Source organism: Gossypium hirsutum, chromosome A12, assembly GCF_007990345.1.
Source record: "Gossypium hirsutum isolate 1008001.06 chromosome A12, Gossypium_hirsutum_v2.1, whole genome shotgun sequence".
Lineage (NCBI taxonomy): Eukaryota > Viridiplantae > Streptophyta > Magnoliopsida > Malvales > Malvaceae > Gossypium > Gossypium hirsutum.
The window spans coordinates 97,564,787-97,587,431 of record NC_053435.1 but is presented as its reverse complement, the minus strand read 5'-3'; the positions used below and the strand labels follow the sequence as shown (position 1 = coordinate 97,587,431).

At 29.2% G+C, this 22,645-nt stretch overlaps 1 long non-coding RNA gene across 1 annotated transcript; it reads left to right on the top strand.

The window, feature by feature from the left end:
- The first annotated feature begins 2,878 nt into the window (after positions 1-2,878).
- Positions 2,879-4,694, top strand: LOC107934275 (uncharacterized). Its single transcript, XR_005906411.1, has 2 exons — positions 2,879-3,550; positions 3,669-4,694. It is a non-coding gene; the product is annotated as an uncharacterized lncRNA (long non-coding RNA).
- The last annotated feature ends 17,951 nt before the right edge of the window (positions 4,695-22,645 follow it).

The following is a 22,645-nucleotide window of genomic DNA, read 5'->3' as shown; positions in this document are numbered from 1 at the left end:
GATCCAAAAGTTTTTCATCCTTATTCTCTCCATTTTCCATATTAAATATAGCTGTTGAAACCCTTTTTATTTTGAAAGCAATGGGGGTTGACTTTTGAAAACGAGTGTGGAGTCGCCGCCAATCTTTTGATTTAGGTGTGATTGAACCACCTATTAAAATGCTTTATTTAATGAAAAAAATAAATTTGGTTTGGGTAAAAAAAAAGGGGTTCGGGAGTCGGTATATCCTTCAACTGTTTAGTGCCCTCATCCCAACTAGTCCATATATCCTTCAACTCCTGCAGCTCGTTCTGTGTCACAATGATGCGGGTAAAATTCTGCAACTCTGATGTATATCCCTCTGTCAGGCTATCCCCTTTCTCAGTTTTTAACTTCTCGGACCATGCACGGACGGCCGCATTATCCTCAACTTTACTAAGAAATTCATTCTCCATGTTAAACTTTCTAACTTAGCAATCGAATACGAACCAACACCTCCTTTAGTATGCAATGTCATGCAAAACACAGTCAAAACAAAGCACAAGTTAGTATCAAATATGCGCAATAAAACACAAGTATAACAACAAAAATAATCATAACACACAAATGGGTAATAACTAAGGTTCAACGCGGCTTTACCTAAGGATAGTTCTTAAGGTTCACTATATGAAGCTCGGTTCTAGTGTAAAGGTACTCGAACCTGCAGATTCCTCAATCCTCACCCATTATAGGCTCATATAGATCGAGTTCGGTTCAGAGGAATAGATTTCCCTATGACCATGCGGAGATGAAAATCTCACGGAATCATAGGTACGGATGTATCCCGAAAGTAATCCACTAGCCTATACGAAGGTGAAAACATCACGAAAGCATAGTTTCTTACTTCCACTTAATAGGTATAACCACAACGGTCATGCAATGTAATGCCATATTTATTAAACAAGACTCGAAACACAACCATCACACAAGCAAATGCAATTAAAAGGATCATATATTTTTTCAAAACAAATTTTCAATTAAAAGGATAGCAAACAATCAATTTTATGGCCTGACTCTCTTTGTTCAATCCCCAGTGGAGTCGCCAAGCTGTCGAAACCCTTTTTATTTTGAAAGCAATGGGGGTCGACTTTTGAAAACGAGTGTGGAGTCGCCACCAATCTTTTGATTTAGGTGTGATTGGACCACCTATTAAAATGCTTTATTTAATGAAAAATAAATTTGGTTTGGGTAAAAAAAAAGGGTTCGGGAGTCGGTTACATATGAGGAAGGGTTAGCACCCTCATTACGCCCAAAAACTGATACCAAATTGATTTGAAGCTGTCCTTGAAAAATTTTAAAAAAGATTTTCCGAAGTATATAAAAAATGTTTGAATAGCTCAAATTGGTGATCAAAAATCTCTTGTTTCAAAGATATGCGGTTTCATACCCAGTACGATTGGATATGATCCCTTATACCTTTAAGATGCGATCAATTTTCGACTTTTGAAAAATTAAAAATTATAAAAGAGGTTATCTAAATATTTGGTTATCCGGGAAAGTCATACCCATTACGATTGAGCACGACTCTCCCAAATTCCCCAAACACTAGATATTGCCTTATTTCAAAATTTTGAATAACAAAAAACTTAGAAATCCGCTTAAAAACATGTTTACTCATTTTAAAATTGATGAAATATTTAATACATTGTAAAAAAACATATGAAACAATATACTCAAAATACAAATAACCTTACCTAACAATCATTGTAAAAAAACAAAATCTTTAAGCATGGATAATGAATAATTAATATAAAATATCATACATAATCATAACACAAAATAAAATGATGTACAAAATATGTATGAAACAAAATGAAGAATTATATAACATATATAAGTTGACACATTTGCATAAAACTTGGGATATATATTTATTGAAATAGTTATTATAAATTTCAAAGTTCAAATTAAATTATGTATAAAATATTTAAAACACAAATATATTCAAAAATTGATAATTCACAAGATAATTTAAATAATGTATTAAATATGAAGGAATAAGAATACATGATATAAAATAATATACAAAGTCAATTTATGAAACCTTTAAATACAAATAACATTGAGTATAATTATTATAAAAAAATAAAATTAATAATGTATGAAAAATGAAGTAAATATATAAACTATATAAGTAACAAAAAAACATAAGGATAATATGAAGTACAATAAATTACATGATTTAAAAGGGTTTTTTTTTAAATATTATACACATAAATAATTTTAAAAGAAGATATATATACATAAAAAAAATATTTACATAAAATTATTTGAAAATAATAACATATTCTATAGTAAAAATAATTTAAAATATGCCCTATACATATGAAAAAAAATGTTCGAAAGAATTATACGTCAAAATATCCTTTGATTAGAAAATGAATTATAAAGTTAACTTAATTTCATTATAAATTACATACATAATAAAAAACAATTAATCACAAGTTTATTAAAATCTATAAAGATATCAAAGCTTTAATAATAAATGCAAATTAAATATAAATACAAAATATATGTTTATTAATAATAATTTAAATAATACAAAATTCGTGATATTTTTAAATAAGAAAGACATGCGAGTAAATCTAAAAGAAATTATATGTATAAAAATAATAATGTTTAAAAACGTATTTAAATTATATATATACCAATAATTTTTTTGTATATGTATGGTTAAAATTTAATTAATATATATAACACATGATTTTATTTTAAAATACAAATACATAGATATCACATAGACAAAAGATAGTTAAATATATGCATAATAATTTAATGTTAATAAACTAATTTTTATGAAATATATACATATATAATAACACATAAAATATTACATAAAATAATGTACAACCATCTCCAAATTACAACAAATAAATAACAAAAAATACAAATAACGCAATTGATATATACATTACAAATAATATAAATGACCAAAAAGAAAAAGAATAAACATATCAACAAATTAGTTCAACATGTACAGGCAAATAAATAATCTAATTTAAAATTATAACACAAATCTTGCAAATCAAATGAAATAAAGACTCATATATGACACATTTGATTTCACAGGGACCATACTAGAAATTATTCCCAATCTTAAAACATTGCATGGAAATCGGGACTAAAATGCCAAGTAGTACAAATCTGAGGAACAATTTAAAAACAGAAAATAAAGCAATTTAAGCGCAAAGGGGAGCAGATTCTGATGCGACGCAAGGAGAAGGGGTCTGATGCGCAAATAAACCATCTTAGGCGCACATGGGTGAAGTCGGGTCTCCAATCGGGCGAAAGTGCGGACCCCCCTATTTTCTTGACACGGTGCCGTTTCAAAATGGTGCCATTTAAGGCCCTTTGTTCTCTGTATTTTTCCCAAAACATATCCCCCTTTGCAGCCGAAAATCACAGCTGGAAAACTTAATTTTTAGGGTTCCCTTTTTAACATCTGAATCACCATTGTTTTGGTGACCATCTGCATGTAAAAAGCCTTCGTTCTCCCCGTTGAAGGCACTTGAACCAAATTTAAAAAGATTCAGTAAGTATTTTTCTTTTCTCCTTCTTGATTTTCTTTCCATAGTCAGATGGAAAACATAAATGCTACTCTGTGAAGGCTTTTCTCATCACATAGCCACTAACCGTCATCAATTTGATAGCTAATGGTATGGATGATGATCGGGTTTTACCAACGGAAGCGTCAATTTTGGAAATCTGGTAAGATTGCTTTCTTTCCCTACTTTCCTTTTTTGAGGAAAATCCGAATCTCACAATATTATTTCAAAAGGAAAAAAAACGAGACCAAGGATTAAAAATAGATTTTAGTACCGCTCGATCCTCGCCCACATCTACGCCTGTTTGGGATGTTTTGGGCTATCATCGGTATCGAGGGTTATCCTTGGCCTAACTCTCAAACTAATGAAAAGAGAAATAAAGAGAGGAAGACAAAAAAACTGGAAAATCACCTGTCAATACTTTTTTGCTTGATTGAATATTTGATATGAATGTGTAGTATGCGTACAGCCCGTAAAAAATTGGTGGATTACATCACTGGCTTTTATAGCCATATTTTCAAAATAAATAAAATCTAAAAAATCCTATTTTTCTACTGTCATCTGCTGTGAAATCTGTTATTGGCTCCTTCTAGTGTACTCCTTTTTGCAGAATCATCTGTACGGAAGAGATGACCTGAAGACGTGGAGGCCGAGTGTGAAGACTCTCGTGTGAGGCCACATTTTTGGTGCTATTCTGGCTTGTTCCAGAATACTCTTGTCATTCACAAAATACTGAAATAATTTTGGGTGTATTGGGCCTCGGGTTTTGGGCTTATTTAGGCCAATTTTATTGGGATTTGGAGATTTAGAATTTGGGTCAAATATTATGTGATTGGGTTAAAGAGTCTTGGAGTATTTGGTTAGAAAATAAGTTTATTTTATTTTGGCTCAAATATTTGTATTGGACTTTTAATTTTGGATTTTTATTATTTTTTTGTTTTATTTTGGTTTTGGTCTTGGTGTAAGCCCAGGCAAAAATGGGCCATTACAAGCCTTAAGCTTTCTTATAGGTAAAATGCCCCCCAAAAAGTATTATTTGATTTACTTGTTTAATCGTCATCGTTGATGGTGTTGTATATAATATATGTATAGTGCATTTCCAAAGAAATAATTTAATTGCATTTTGTTCAATGAATATTAAATTATGTTTCGTAATAGGATTAGGGGAATGTAAGATTATAGGTAAAATATGAGATTATATTGTTTTGTTCATTTGGTTGGAATATAAGATTCAAATGTTTGGTTGACAGAATGTAAAATTATCTACAAGCATAGTTTACTCAATTATCCTTGTTATAGAATTTTTTTTATTAAGTTTAATTCCTTTAATATTTTTTTTGTCTCAATTTCCATAAAATTATGATAAATTCTTACAATTCTTACTTTTTATTACAATTTAAATATTAATAATTAAATATATTGTCTTGAAATAAATTTATAAATCATAATTATAATAATTCATGAAAAGTACGTAATTGCAACATCAACCATAATTATAGTTATAATCATAATTAATTTATTAATAAATAAATTATTAAATAAAATTTAATGATTATAATTGTAATGTATGATTTCTACTAGTTCACTATTAAGAAAAAAAAATATATATTTTTTTTAGTTTTAAACTTTATTTAAGTAAAAAACCTAAATTGATTAAAATAATAAAAATAAAGGGCAAAATGGTCTAAAATTTAAGATTATGTCCGTAATTTAAGATTACTTAAGAAATGGACCATAATGAGATTACACCCTATATTACAAGATGGTTAAAATGTTGAAATTCAAACACTATAATTTCATTCTAAAATATAACATTAATAAAATGTTACATTTGACGAATCAAAGTCCGCTTAATATAAAATGGAATGTGTATATTTATATAATAATTATATTCTTCATATTCATATGTATAAAACAATAATATTTATGAAAGAAATAAAGGCAAAATAATATGTTTCCATATCTTGAAACAAAGTCTTTTTTAAATTTCCATTCAATGAGTTTAAAGTCAAATTATGTGTATTTGATAGGTTTTATAGTATGAGAAGTTGTAACCTTCCAAGATTTGTCTTGAGTTTTTCTAAATTCATTCTTGCTTAAAACAATTCAAAGGCAATATGTTCGAGATAGAGGTAATGTATTCTCTAATTAGGGCATTTAAAAGGATAAATTTTCTATTTTTTAGATTCAACCCCTCAATGTTGAATTCAATCCTACTCAAATTACAAATGATGTTGATATCTAAAGGACAAAACTAATTAGCCAAGTGAATAACATTAGAATCGAGTGTACTAATTCTTATAGTTTTCAAAATATTAACTTAATATCAACTAGCGAGTCAAGATAGGAACATCAAAACATCAATTTTCCGACTAGACTAATTACTACAAGTAAAACGTGTATCCTAAAATTCATTTTTATTCCTTTGAAGATAGTTCATGACGTTCGTGATGTTTCATTCAATGAACCTCATTGGATTTATTTTGGAGTTTTGAAAACATTTTCAATTTAGGGAACCTTTTCTATTTTGATTAATTTCTATTTTTTTTGGGGGGGGGAATTTGATATCTAATAATTCTTATTTTTAAATATTTACCATTTTAAAAGGGCTAAATTTCGGACAATCCAGATAATATTTTTGACATTTGGGAAGTTACTAAAGATGTCCTGGCAAGATGTAATAAGTACTGAAAACATATTTGGATTCCGATAACTTTTCATTTTTGAGTTTTTCTTACATGTTGGACTTTTTGTAACCAACTTTTAACTCTTTTAGGACTAGTTTTCATAATGTTGATTTTTATTTTTTATTTAATTATTAATTGAGTCATTTGGGCTTGAGTTAAGGCCCTATTATGTGCTGCCCATGTTGGGCATTGACTAATTACTTCGGCGACCGAAGAAGGCCCAATAGGTGTAGCAACCTATAACGAATGAATAGCCCAAGAAGCCGATAAAAGAAGCAAGTGACGGCAGCCCAATGGTCCATGTAGTAGCCGGCCACATTGGAGTTACTTAAAGGCTAAGTTTTAAGACTTTTAAAGACTAAATTACCCAAAAAGGCCCTTTTCCATGCATATTTACGAATGAGCCGGTTACACCATTATTTACTGAAAAAGACCGATTTTTACAAAACGCGCCTACGTGGCTACGTTTTAGGGGGAAAAGCTAGGAAATCGCTCCCTTGAGAAAGTGTTTTTTGCCACGTCAGCCAAAAACGCGCTTACATGGAGGCGTTTTCTTGATGCGGCAAAAAACACTTACTCAAAGGAGCGAATTGCTCCATGTTTTTAGATGTTAGGGATATTTTCATGTTTAGTCCCTATGGTTTTTTTAGGGTTAGGGTTTAATGATTAGATTTTTGTTAAAACAAGTTAGGGTTTTAAAGTTTTAATAGTTTTTAAAAAAAATCAATATTTAGTGTTATTTAAAAAAATTATTTAAATTAGGGTTAATGATTTTAAAATAAATTAAGTTAGGGTTTTAAATAAATTAGGACTTAGGGTTTATGGTTTATGGTTTTAAATAGATTAAGTAAATTAGGGTTCTAGGATTTTAAATAAAATAAGTTAGTGTTTAAAATAAATTAAATTAGGGTTTAAGGTTGATTAAATTAAGGTTTTTGTTTTTAAATAGATTAAGTAAATTAGAGTTTTAGTGTTTTAAATAAATTAAGTTAGGGTTTAAAATAAAATAAATTAGCATTTTGAGTTTATTAAATTAGGGTTTATATTTTTTGGTTAAAATTAATTAAATTAGGGTTCTGGGGTTTTAAATAAACCATTTCTATTTCTATTTGTTCGAAGGAGATATGTTTATGACCAAGACGAATTAATTCCCCGGCAATTGCTAACACGATCAGATATTTTTGAAATTATAAAAAAATAATACTAATTTAGAAAAAAATTTAAAGTAAATAACTAATTATAAAGATTTTTTCTGTGAAATAATAGGAGTGGGGAGGTTTATACTTTTTTTTTTACCGTTGGAACCCCCCAACAGTAAAAAAGAAATTACCCGTTGGTATTTTAAAAAGCCAGAAAATCGCTCCCTTGAGGTAGCATTTTTTGCCATGTCAGCAAAACACTTCCACGTGGACGCGTTTTGCTGACGTGGCGAAAAACGCTTCCTCAAGGGAGCGATTTTTTGACTTTTTCCCCTTAAAACGCGGTCATGTAGGCACGTTTTTATAAAAATCGGCCCTTTCCAGTAAATAATGGTGTAATCGGCCCATTTCCGTAAATATGCATGGAAAATGGCCTTTTTAGGCAATTTACCCGCTTTTAAAGGAATACAACCAAGGAAGTAAGGTCACACCAAAATTTGCCCGTGGTTGGCCATATAGTAGGTTTTTTTTAGGACTTTTAATTTATATCTATTTAATACATCAGTGATTGGAACACATCACCTAGCCACCTAGGACTTTTAAGCTTTTATATTGCTTAAAGTTGTCTTAATTAAATTTTATTGGAAAATTATTCTACTCTAATTTCTTAATGTAAAAAAGCTGGTAAATAAGCACATTTGATCACCCATTTGAATAATCAATTGACAATTTTTTTTTATTTGTTTTGATTTATGCATTTTTGTGAGAGTTTTCAAGTTGTCATCAAGTTCCCATTAATTAGAACCCATCGTATCCTACACTCTAGTCGAGGATATGAATTTTAGTTCTCATATATATATATATGCTTATTTATTAATTTTACTTGGGTTATACATTCAAGCAGAAAGATTGTTTGACCAAGTAGTTTATACAAAGATTAAAAGTGGTTCACACAGCATCAGAATCATTAGAGGTGGATAAAGATGTTTGAGAGTTGTAGGGCTGTTTTAGTATAAAAATTGCTTAGAAATTTCTTGGAGATGGGAGAGTTCATATAACGGAGGAGTTTGGTGTAAACTGCTCAGGATAGATGTCTTACTATGTAGGATCATAAAATATTTTTATTAAGACGTGATAAGATGTAATAATTATCATAAAAGTTATAAAATCAGTGATAGAGTTTTGAGGGTGTTATGGGATATGACAGGAAAAATCTTAAGAGAATTTTGATGTAATTTGATGACAATTCACATAAAAAGTATACTAGAACTATCAATTAGGAAACATGAGAATTACATAAAAATCTTTAATTGGACAAACTGTAAAAATAGAATGTCGGTAATGACAATATATCGCAAAGAAAAGAGAAATAAAAATAAAGAACATACATATTTTAACGTGGAAACCCTTTCGGAAAAAAACCACGGACAAAGGAGAAGAAAATTCACTATGTCGAATTCGAATAATTACAATAGGAGTGTAGTAAGATTGAAACACATTATTTTAATCAATATCAAATAGATGGAGCTTAATAAGGTTTAAAAAACCTTATTCTAAAATAAAATAAAAGAAGTGTAGTTCTATATGGATTTTACTTTTATTTTATTTTACCACTGTATTTTATTTAAATAAGAATCTAGGTCACTTAATTCTAACAATCTCTACCTTGACATGAATTCTCAATGAACAAATTCTTCATCGTGAATTCTCAACTAATAAGTTCTCCACCTATTCCATAAAACCCTTTAAGGGTTTAACTTCAACAATAAACACCAACCAAGTTTAAGCAATGATCAAACTTGGTTATGGAAAGTGACTTAGTCATCATATCTGCAAGATTTTCATGAATACTAATTTTGCTCACAACAATATCACTACGAGCAATAATATCACGAACAAAATGATACCGGACATCAATGTGTTTTGTTCTTTCATAAAACATTTGATCTTTTGTAAGGAAGATGGCACTCTGACTGTCACAAAATATTGTACTAATTTGAAGGTCTTCATTGAGTTCACTAAAGAGTCCCTTCAACCAAATGGTTTCTTTATAAGCATCAGTAGTCACCATGTACTCGGCTTCAGTAGTAGACAAAGCTCCGATTGTAAACTGATTGTACAGCCTCCGGTTGTAAAGACATAACCTGTGACAGATCTTTTTCTATCAAGGTCTCCAGCAAAATCAGCATCAACATACCTAATGACTGTATCTCTAGTTCTTCCTGTAACAGCTCGGTTTAGACTCTATTCAGAATAGTGGTTTTGGGACCACAAATTTGAGTAAAAAAAACTATTTTAATATTACTTTCCGTGCTTATAATATGTGAATTGATATATGTGAAAATTTCGTGTAAAAATTTTATTGTTTGTGTGTTCGATTTGATAAAAAGGACTTAATCGCGTAAAATGCGAAAGTTGTATTCTACTTGTTTAAAGTGCTTAATTGTCATGACTTATTAAATGAAAGTCCTTATGTTATAATTAGACCATTGGATTAAAGCATGGACAAATTTGGACATGAGTTAGTGGATTATTAATGTTATAAAGCAAGGGTATAATGGTAAACTAGCTATTAAAATGATGAATAATAAAATAAAACATGAAATTAGTGCTTCATTCATTCTTTTTTTGCCAAAATTGAAGAAGAAAAGATAGGGTTTATGTGTTTGAAGCATTCGGCCAACATTTAGCTTGATTAAAGGTCCGTTTTGACTCGATTTTTAGTAATTTCTATGTTTTTGTGATCGTTACTTTATATTCTATTAAGCCCATGCCTCAATTTCAGAATTTGATGATGATTTTGGGTTATGCCATTGTTGATTTTATGAGTTTTGAAATGTTAATTGATGAACTATGGAAGCTTGATGATAGATAAATATGTTTTGTATTGGGATTTTTGATGAATTTGATTATAGAGGGTTAATTTGTGAAAAATGTGAAATTTAGGGGCTAAAATTTGAAATAAATGAAATATGAGGGCTTATATGAGCTAAGGTAAAATTCGACTAAGCATGTGTATATAGAAATTTTGTGTATTTTGTGATTTTATGAAATAGGGACTAAAGTGTTAAAATGTGAAAATGTGAGGGATAACTTGTAAAATGCCATAAATATGTGTATATGGATTGATTTGAATGAATGTGAGATTTAATAAGTTAAATTTGAATTTATATAGATCAAGAAATGAGAATTTCAGACCTAGATCGAGACAAAAATAAAGTGCTCGATTGATCAACTAATATCGTCGTTTTTACGTCCGAGGTAGGTTCGCATGTGTAATTTCATTATAAATGCATGTTAAATGCTTTGATATTGCATAAATTGTGATTATAAAATTTCAGATAAAGTTTAAATAATGATTTTGACACTACGGAGGTGTTCGATAATGAAATCGACTAGTGAAACTTATTGGTTGAACATTAGATAGAGAATTGGATAGTTGTGAAATGTTTAGTTGATATATCGATTTGGCTTCGGGCCATGGATGTTGAATGAGTTGGCTTCGGGCCATGGATGTTGAATGAGTTGGCTTCGGGCCATGATATCGGCACTTCGAGTGAGAATGATACCTTGATTTGGCCACAAGCCATGGTATAGGTACTCCGAGATAAGTTACTTTGATTTGGCTACTGGCCATGGTATAGGTACTTATCGATAGAGATCTTGAGTATTCAACTTTTATTTCGAACGATTCAACGAGTAAAGAATGACATAATAGAGTAAGAGGTTAGTAAGAGGCGGTACAGGTACGTACGTATGGAATCTATCCACGTATTACATTGAGAAAGATCATTGAAATGGCATTTAATCATGTTTTAAAACATGATAAATTTGTGATTTTGATTTGGTAATATGAAATTGGTTGAAATCATGTTTATGTACTGAATTGATTAATTCATTTACGAACTTACTAAGCTATGAAGCTCATTGTGTGTTATTTGTCTATTTTATAAATCATCGAAGCTAGTTCAGACTCGGGGATCATCGGAAAGCGTCATCACACTATCGATCAACTTGTTGGTACTTTTAAAGCTTTGTATATATGATATATGGCATGTATTGGCTAGTGTCATCTTAGTATGTTTTGAATTGTGATTATAGTCATGAGATTTGGCTTGTAAATATTGATATGTATGGCCTTTTAAATTGGCCTAAATGATGTGTCTGATAAGTAGTTTATATGATGTATATAATGATTATATGATGGTTTGATTATGGAATGTTGAAATGGTAAGTTTTGTGGTATGAAATAGGTGATAAAATGATGAGCTTATGTATTTGGAACTTATGTAAGTTGTGATGATTTTGGCATATTGATTTGGTATGTTTTGGTTGTGGAATTGAGTAGTGAATTGGATGGAATTTAAATGGTATAGAATATGTATGAATTGGCTGATTTTGGTTGCTTATATATGTCTTGAAATGGTACCAAATAAGTTGATTTATATGCATGATTGTAAGATAGAAAATTGGCTTTTCAAATGACCTATTTTTGTCCACACGGACAGAGACACGGGCGTGTATCTCAACCGTGTGTGACACACGGTCATGTTACACGGTCGTGTGTCCCCTAGAGTAGTCCTACAATTTAAAGTCAGTCTAAAACACGGCCTAGACACACAGGTGTGTCTAGTGGCCGTGTGAGGCACACAGCCTTGGCACATGGGCGTGTGTGACCATTTCGAAAGGTACACGGGCTATACACACGTGCGTGTAGTTAGCGATGTAACTTAAGTCAGTTTCGACCACGACCAAGGCACACGAGCTTGTCTCCGGCCGTGTGGTTCAAGTCAGAATGTATGCCCTATTTTGCTACAACCTAGACACATGGGCGTGTCTAATGCCGTGCGAGGCACATGACCTATTCACACGGGCGTGTGATATTTTAAAATGTTGAAAATTTTTCTAAGTTTCTGAAATTTTGTTAAGTTATCAACTTAGTCCCGGATGCATAATTAAAGCCTTGTATGCTTGATTTAAGTACATATTGAATGTGATTGAATGATATTGATTGAGATTAGATGTTATCGGATAAATGATGATTCTGAATTGAGTTATAAGTCTATTAATGCCTCTTAACCTATTCCGGCAATGATTACAGGTTAAGGGTGTTACACTTCCAAACTGTAAGCAAACATCAGTAGTACCTCGTAAGTATCTTAAAATCCACTGAGCTACTTTCCAATGTTCTTTACTGGGATTTTCCATGTATCTGCTAACTGCACTGATTGCATATGATAAATCTAGACGTGAACAAACCATAGCATATATGAGAGATCCCACTGCACTAGAGTATGAAACATGTGACATGTACTCAATCTCATCATCTGATTGTAAAGACAAAGCTGATAAAAGTCTGAAATGGGTTGCTAAAGGAGTACTAACAGGCTTAGCACTCTATATATTGAACCTGCAAAGAACTTTCTCAATGTACCCTTTCTGACTTTGGTACAATTTATTTGCTTGTCTATCTCTGAGAATCTCTATACCAAGTATCTTCTTTGTTGGTCCTAAATCTTTCATCTCAAATTCTTCACTTAGTTGGGCTTTAACCATTCTTATCTCTCATTTATCTTTCACTGCTATCAACTTGTCATCAACATAAAGGAGTAGATACACAAAAGAACCATCACTGTTTTTCTTAAAGTAAACACAACTGTCAAAGCTACTTCCTTTGAAATCATGAGAAATCATAAAAGAATCAAACCTCTTGTACCACTGTTTTGGTGACAGTTTCTAACCGTAAAGGGACTTTTTCAGCAAGTAAACATAGTCCTCTTTAAACATAGTCCTCTTTTTCTAAGACTGTAAAACCCTCTGGTTTTGGCATGTAAATATCCTCTTTAAGTTTTCCATGCAAAAATGCAGTTTTTACATCTAACTGTCCAAGCTCTAAATTATGCATGGCCACAATGCCAAGAAAAGCTCGAATCAGACTATATTTCACAACTGCAAAGAACACGTCTGTGAAGTCCACTTCTGGAATTTAACTGTAACCCTTTGCAACAAGCCTTACTTTATATCTTGGTTCTTCAACTCCTAGAGTCCCTTCTTTCCTTTTAAACACCCATTTACAACGAATTGCCTTTTTACCTTTAGGAAGTTTCACAAGATCCCATGTTCTATTCTCCTATTGCATAGCAAACATCCACTTCTCTGAGTCTTCACAGCTAACCACCTCAGAATAATTAGATGGCTCTTGGTTTGCATCTATATCTTCAGCCACATTTAAAGCATAAGCAACTAGATTAGCCTCGGCATACTTCTTTGGAGGTTGTATTTCTCTTCTAGTTTTGTTTTTTGCGATAGAGTATTATGGTGAAAAAGCAACTCCATTCTGAATTTTTATACTGGCTTGAAGAGTTGACTCTGTTGTAGATTTTGGATTAATCTGATGCTCCACCTACTTTTGATTTTCTTTATTGGAAGAGTCTTTAAGAGATAAGTTAGGTAGCATAGCAGTTTAATAAAAAACAATATCTCTGCTAATCATAACTTTTCTATTTTCAGGACACCATAACTTATACCCTTTTACACAAGCTTTATAACCAAGAAAAACACATTTAATATATCTTGGTTCCAATTTTCCATTATTAACATAAGCATATGCAGGACACCTAAAGATATTTGAATCAGAATAGTCAGCAGGATTACCAGACCATACCTCTTGTGAAGCTTTTTGTAATGACCCGAATTTTTATAGTTATCGAAAAAGTACATTTCCGAGTCTCCGTTTCTGAAAAATAGATTTGTAAATATTTATTAAAAATATTTACGAAGTTAAGAGAGTGATTAATTAAAGTTTAATGAAGCAAATTAGCTTAAATAAAGGATAATTAGATAAAAGGATTAAATTGAATGAAGTGTGAAAGTTTAATTATAGGATAAAGAAATTGAAAGGACTAAATAAGTAAATAAGCCAAAGGAGTGCCAAGTGTATGGCAAAAATAAAATACATGTGTAATAAGTATTATACATACATTTGTAATACATGTATGTATTTACTTATTATTTAAGTAAATAATTAATGTATTTATTATTATTAAATTGATATTATATGATGAGTAGATTAAATAAAGACAAGTGTATGGTAATGATTTGGTACAAATGTATTAATAAAAAAATACATACATTTGTAATATATGTATTTGATATTAAATGGATATTTATTATTTAGTGAAAGATATTTATTAAATAAATAATTATATTATAATATATTTATATGATAAATAAATATAAAATGACAAGTGTATGGTGAGGATGAAATACAAATGTAATAATATATGTGTGCCCAAGTGTAAAATAAATATTTGATATTAAGTAGATATTTAATAAAGTCATTATTATTATTATTGTTATTATATATTATATATATAAAGTAAAACAAAAGAAAAGGAAAGAAAAAGAAACAGAGAAGGAGACGAAACAGGGGAAAGAAAGGAAGGAAAGAAAAATAAAAGGAAAATTGAGGTTTTTGAAGCCTTAAGCTTTACTAGGTAAGTCAATTTGATCCCTTTTCTTGCAATTTTGATGTTTATGGAATTCGAGAGAAGAGTACTACATGAATTATATCAAAATTTAGGAAGTTAATGAATTTTTATGTGTTGATTAAGTTGAACAAAAAGATGAATTAAGGGCTAAATTTATAGAAATTCAAGTTAGAAATGAAAAAAGGATTGAATTGTAAAGTGATTCATAAGTTTTATGCTTTAAGGACTAAATTGAAAGAATTTCAAAATTATGGTTTTATGATGAAAAATAGATAATTATGTCTAATTTCGGTTAAAAATTGAGTAGAAATAAAGTATGAATTAAGATAGAAAAGTAAGTGAATTTAGTTAGGATTAAATTGAAATTAAAAGTAGAAAATCAACATTTTGCACTAAGACTATTTTGGACAGCAGCAGTATTCTAAGTTTGAAAAATCACCAAAAATTGTATAAATTGAATTAGAGGATGAATAAAATATAGAATTAAATCTTATTGAGTCTAGTTTCTTATAGAAGAAACGGTATAAGCAATTGAATTGTAAATTATGACATATAATGAATTTTGTTAGACAAGGTCAGAATGAATTCGAGTTCCCCTGTTCTGACTTTGGAAAATCACCAAAAATTGAAGAAAAATAATTAGAGGCTTAAAGTTATATTTTTAGGATTCCTATTGAGTCTATTTTCAGGAGAAATCAACAGAAATATTATCCGAGTTCTGTACTGTGAGATGATTAATTTTTAGTGAAGGAGGGTCGAAACTGTCAAACAGCAGAATATGGGTAAATTTAAAGAATAAACTGTATTTAATGGCTAAACGAAAAATTCTGAAAATTTTATGGTAAGAAGATTTGTGAGTCTAGTTTCAGGAGAAATTAGTGAATTTTAATTTAGAATTCTGTAACTCAAGATATAAATTAGTAATGTATTAATGATTATGAATTGTATTAATTTTGTAGTCAATGTGGTACCGAAAATCTCAGCTAAGAAAGGACAAGATAAAGTCAACGGGAGTTAGCTCGAAAATTACGGTTTGTATTTCTATAATCCGAACTTAATACTTAAATTGTTGGATTTATTATTTAATATATATATATGTAGTAGGTGTTTTGAGATGATTATTTGAATTGGATTGAATATTGATTATATTGAATTGATTTATGAATATATGTGAATGTTCGAATTGAAATGAATATTGATGTGGAAATTGAATAATAAATGTTTGTTATATTGGAAAATATATGTAGTTGGAAGTGTGATGAAATTGATAGAAAAATGTGATTATTGTGAAATTGAATATTTATTAGTGAAAAGTGAATGAAATTATATTGAATTGAATATATATAGTTAATTAATTAAAATATGAATTAATTGAAAACTGAAAAGTGAAAAGTGAATTAAATACCCTATTAACTAGTCGGACTGAGTCGGATATAGTTGGCATGCCATAGGATTTGGAAGTGTTCAGGCAGTTTGTAACACCCCCTTAACCCCAAACCGTTGTCGGAATAGGGTTACGAGGCATTACCAGACAAATCAGACAACTTACGAAATAATTCATAAATAAAAAATAATATTCATAGTATAATATAATAGTTAAGTCCTAATAATAGACGCTCGAAGCCAAAACATAAATTTAAAAGTGAAACGGAACTTGTTCAAATTCTCCGAATTTTTTTTTGTAATTAATTTTTTTTTTAAAATTTTGACAGCATTTCTGCTTATTTTTACATAAAACCTCCTGCAACTTTAAAACTCAAAAACAAACCAATATCAATACTCCAACCAATGATTAAGTATACTCAATTACATCCAATTTATATCAAAATAATAATTTAATACCTTAGTTTAAACAATATAACATGTTAGTATATATGTATAATTAATAATATTTATTTCGTTTCAATTATTTAATACCAATTCTACCATTTCATAACTTTATATCATATTCATAATCCAAAACATTATAATCATTTATATACAACCAAAATCATTTAACTTAATGTATACATATAATTTATATGCAACTACCTAGTACATGCCACTTAACCAAAGGAAGAAATACATCACCAAAATCTTTTTGTTGGAGTCGGGTTTGTTTTGGATGCTAGACCGGATCCGAAACTCTAAAGACCTGCGCACGGAAACAACCGTACGCTGAGTATTTCATACTCAATGGTATTACTATAAATTAAGACTATTTAACATTAATAAATTACAAACATCAACCATAAATTTTATAATTATTTAAACTACTTTTATATATAATTATTTTACTTCATAAATCTTAAATTCATAATTCATTTTTCTCATACTAACTCAATTCATAATTTAGTTCATACATTCATTCTCGTACTTTTCAATAGTGTTAAAACAAATAATCTCATTTTCAAAATTTCATTTCAATTATTTACCCTATTAACAAGGCTCGGACTCTGACAGATATGCGGATTCCACCCAAACACACCAGAATGTCCAACCCAAACACACCTGGAATATTATAAATCCTCCATAACACACCAGTAAGGCATTAAATGCCTCTTCGGATAAACCGAAGTATACAATAACAGAAATATCTTCTCGGCCGAACTACAATCTCCTCATCACATCACAAATCCAATGGCATGCCATTTGTATCAAATCTAGTCCGACAAGTTAATAGGGTATTATTTTACTTTTCTAATTTCAATTTCATTTACACAAAAATTTTCAATACTCAATCAATTTAAATATCTATTATCTTAATTCATATACAAATTAATTTTCACACATACTTATATTTAAATTTAAATATAATACTTACCTTCTCTTAATTATTCCATAACTATAAATTCAATATACATTTAATAAATAGTTTGAGTTATAGTAATACAAACCCGGAATACGAATTTACTCATCAACGATCTTTTCTTTTCCTTTGGATGCCGATGCCTCGTTTTCCTTTTTAGCTACGAAAAAAAAATAATAACAATTTACATTATTAATTACAGCATTAATTTAATAATTAATTGAATTTTTATTCAATTTATTCCCTAATTCTCATTTAATCCTAATTAACTCTTTTATTTGTTTAACTTAATTTATACTTCATTTCTATTCAATTTCCTTCCATGTTCATCCTAACAATCTAATGTTCATTATAAAACCTAATTTAAAATTTCTTTGAATTTAATTTCCTAAAACACAAAACTTATAGCCTCTTTTACAATTTAATCCCTTTTTCAATTTCTAACTTAAAATTCATTCAATTAAATCCCTAATTCTTCTTTTTCTTCAACATGAACTTTGTTTAAAAGCTTTTAAACTTTCAAACTATCAAATTAATTTCATCAAAACCTTGTTTAAAGACTTCTAAAACATCAAATTTAAGAGAAAAGGACTAAATTTAGCTTACCAAACAAGTTTGAAGCTTCAAAATCCCAATTTTCCATTTTTCTTTTCTTTCCCTTTTCTTCCCCTGTTTTTCGAATGCTCTCTGTTTCTTATTCCGTTTGTTTCTTTTTATTTCATTCTTTCATTCTTTTATTTACTTTATTTATTTAATTAACATATATTATAATATATTTATTTTAAATATCTATTAAGCATTTAATTATATTCACACAAGTGTATACCATCAATACCATACATTTGTCACCATTTATTTTATTTTTATTTATTTTTTTACACAAATATTTAATAATTTAAATATATAATTAACAAATATCTTTTACTTTAATATTAAGTAACTTAATTATTTTATTACAGGTGTACATGTATCTATTTATTACAAATGTACCAATATTTTTATTACAATTGTCATTATTCAATTTGTTTGTCAAACAAAAATTTCATAAATTAATTATTTAATTAATAAATATCTTTAACTTAAAATTAGTAATAATAATTATTATTATTATTATTATTATTATAATATAAAACTATACTAATAATTAATAATAATAAAATCTTAGATTTTTTTTAATGCATATGGCGCCTAATCTTTTGTAAATGGTTTAATTACCATTTTAATCCTTTTTATTTTCTATTACTTTAAAATTAAACTTTTACCCCTTATTCAATTTAGTTCTTTTTACTAATTTCTCTAAATTAAGCTAAATTCACTTAATTAAAACCTAATTAGACACGCTAATAAACTCATAAATATTTCTAATAAATATTTTCAAACTTATTGTACTAAGGCGGAAGCCCTATAACTCACTTTTTCGGTGCGCGTGAAATTTGGGTCATTACACACTGAGTGCCATACTGGTGTGTTTGGTTGGAATCCTCATATCTGCCAAAGTCCGAGTCTTGTTAATAGGGGTAAATATGAATATTAAGTAAAATTGAAATAAGAATTAAATTCCCTATTAACTTGTCGGGCTAGTCAGATATAATTGGTATGCCATAGGATTGGAAAAGTACGAGATTTATTGGCTTTACCGATCAAGCACTTTATGTGCCGTATTTTAGGCACTTATGTGCTGGTTATTGTTACCGCTACTGTTACCGTTATCGATTCGGTACTTTGTGTGTCGAATATTGTTACTGTTACCTGTAATAGCCCAAAATTGGGTCTAGTTAGAACAGAGGTTTTGGGACCACGAAATACGAGATAGAAATAATTATTTTATGATTATTTTGAGGTCTATGATATGATTTCATGATTGTGTGAAAAATTCGTGAAGAAATTCTATGCATAAAGTGCTCAATTTGAAGTTAGGGACTAAATTGAATAAGTTGCAAAACTTGCATTCTAGAAGTTTCTAGTATGAAATTGCTTTGAAATATTAATTAGGAGGTATTAAATAGAAATTTTACCAATTTCTAAGTTATGGACAAAAATTGGACATGGATGGAATTTTTGAAAGTTTAGTAAGGAAGGGCATTTTGGTCATTTGGTAACTAAAAGAAATAAAAAGGGAAAATAAAGCCAAAATTGACTCATCTTTTCCATGGAGGCCGAAATTAGCATGGGGGAAGTCATGGCTAGGGTTTTCAAGCTTTCCAAGCTCAACAGCAAGTCCGTTCTAACCCCGTTTTTCAAGTTCTTTACGTTTTTAGAATCCAGGTAATTTGATTAAGTTTATTCTAGCAATAATTTAAGTTAGGGTTCATATTTGGAAAAATACCCATAGGTGAAATGTGTTTATTTTGATTTTTTATGATAGAATATGAGGTTTTAAATTATGTTAGACAACTTGTGCTACTCGTTTTGAGTGAAAACGAGTAAAAGGGCTTAATCAGTAAAAAATACCTAATAGTCATAAGTATATGTTAGAGTGAGAATTTTGTAACAGCCCGTTTTTAGGATTAACTGGAACAGTGGTTTCAGGGTCACCAAATCCGACGAGTAGGTTTGTAAATATTATATTTAATATTTACGAGTTAATTGTGATTTTTAAAAATATTTTTGATATTGTGATATTTGTTTTATAAGTGATTTATTAAGTTCAAGTGGTATGACCCTAAGGTCAAGTGGGTTTAGGAAATGAGGTATCAGGACCTCATTTCTATAAATCGAGTCGTAAATATTTTTATAAATATTTACAAAGTGGCAAAAAGATGGTATTAAAGTTTCGTTGAAAAATTTTATCGTTTCGATAGTTAATTAAGCAAAAAGGACTAAATCACGTAAAATGTAAAAAGTTACATTCTAATTGTTTAAGTGTTTATTTTCCATGTTTTACTAAAGTAGAAGTCCCTATTTATCAATTAAACCATTACTTTATGATAGTGGAGATTGGTGGTTTGGCATATATGAAATTATGTATTATTATAAAGGACAAAAAGGTAAATGGAATATTAAAATGTATTAAATAAAAATAAATAAAGTAACAGCCCAATTTGGACCTTAATTGGAACGGTGGTTTCGGGACCACGAATCCGAGTTAGAATAATATTTAAATATCATTTTCTATGTTTAAAATGTGTGAAGTTGCTTTTGTGAAAGTTTCGTTTAAAAATTTTAGTGTTTGGAGGTCGATTGATGAAAAAATGGTTTAATCGCGTAAAATGGAAAATTTAAGGGTTAATGTATAAGGGCCAAATTATGATTGTTTTTATATTATGGAATATTAAGGTTGCAATTTGGCCATAAATAGGAATTGGTGGCCGACCAATATGCATGGATTAATGACTTGAATTGTTTGTTATATTTTATGGCATTATGGTATACTTTAATATATGTTAATATATTATATTTAATAAAAGATGAAAGTGTTCATCTTTCTTTTATTTTTACTCGGCCGAAACTAAGAGAAAGAAAAGAAAGTTTCAGCTTTGATATTTTCGGTCCTTGCATGTTCAATTAGGTAAGTGATTTGAGTTTGGTTTTTGTTAATTTTTACACTTTTGAGATAGTTGCTTTGAATACTATAAAGCCCATGCTTGAAATTTTGAAATTGATGATATAGTCATGAAGTGTCATTGTTAATAGTTTGATAAAATTTACGTTTGATGTGAGAAAATAAAATAAATGTGTTAGATTAACATTTTGGTATTGGGATTTTTGGTAATTTTGAGCATTTAGGGTTAAATTGAAAAAAAAAGTACTAAATTGAAGGACTAGATTGTGAAATTAGTGAAATGGGAGGATTTATATAAGCTTAGTGAACATTCGGCCCTAGCATTGTATATACAAATTCTTCATATTTTGTGTTTTGAGAAAATTGGATTAAATTGTAAAAGTGCATAATATTAGGGGTAAATTGGTAAATTGCTCAATTATGTGTATTTGTACCTAAATGAAGGAAATTCTATTTGAATGAGATTAATTTCAAAATTTTTAGATCAAGAACCAAAAAGATCGGACGTGGATCGGGGAAAATAAAAAAAAATCGTTGAGTAGTCGAATTCGACTATCCATCGAAATCTGAGGTAAGTCGTTAAGCAAATATTTATTGTTGGTTTAAATAAATATAATTTATATATTTGTGTGAGCCGCGTTGAAATATATAAAATCTTGGTGTTGTCGAATGCAAATAGAAATAATAAATATGAAAATTTCACTAAGCATGCGAGTTTGATTATCGAGCACTAAGTGTGCGAAGGAAAATATTAAGCACTAAGTGTGCGATTTCATGGCCTTTCTAGTTAAACAATAGCACTAAGTGTGCGAATACAACGGGTGAAGGAAAATGATCAGACGATCTAATTATCAAATGCAAGAGTAGTAGTGTAATATTTATGTTCGTAATAATGAAGGTACGTAATCAAACCTTTGTGGTTGATATTATTGAACTTGAAATTATATGGTGGGTAGTTATAAATATAATATGTATGATAGATTTGGAAAAATGAGAGATGGATGAGTTGAAAAGTATAAAATAAAATAAATAATGATAATAATAATAAAATGATATGATATATATATAATAATGTTTGATTATTTATTTTATATATGAGTGAACATTCGACTAGGTATTAAATGGTAAGATGGGAAGTGTTAAGTAATTATTATTATTATTTTTAGAGTTTATGTATATTCGAACATGTTAGGTATTAAACTTGACTGATTGATATATATTGGTAGTCAAGTTTGGTTGAATATGTGATTTTAGTAGCAGGACTTGGTTACTCAAATTGAGTTTTTAATGTCTTTTAAATTGTTTAAATTGCTTATAACTAAGCTAAAATAGCTTACTTTGAGAATGTGAAAGTGTATATATGTGATAAGGCCTAATGGCCGATGTGATGAATGTGAAAGTGTATATATATGTGATAGGGTCTAATGGCCGATGTGATGAATGTGAAAGTGTATATATATGTGATAGGGCCTAATG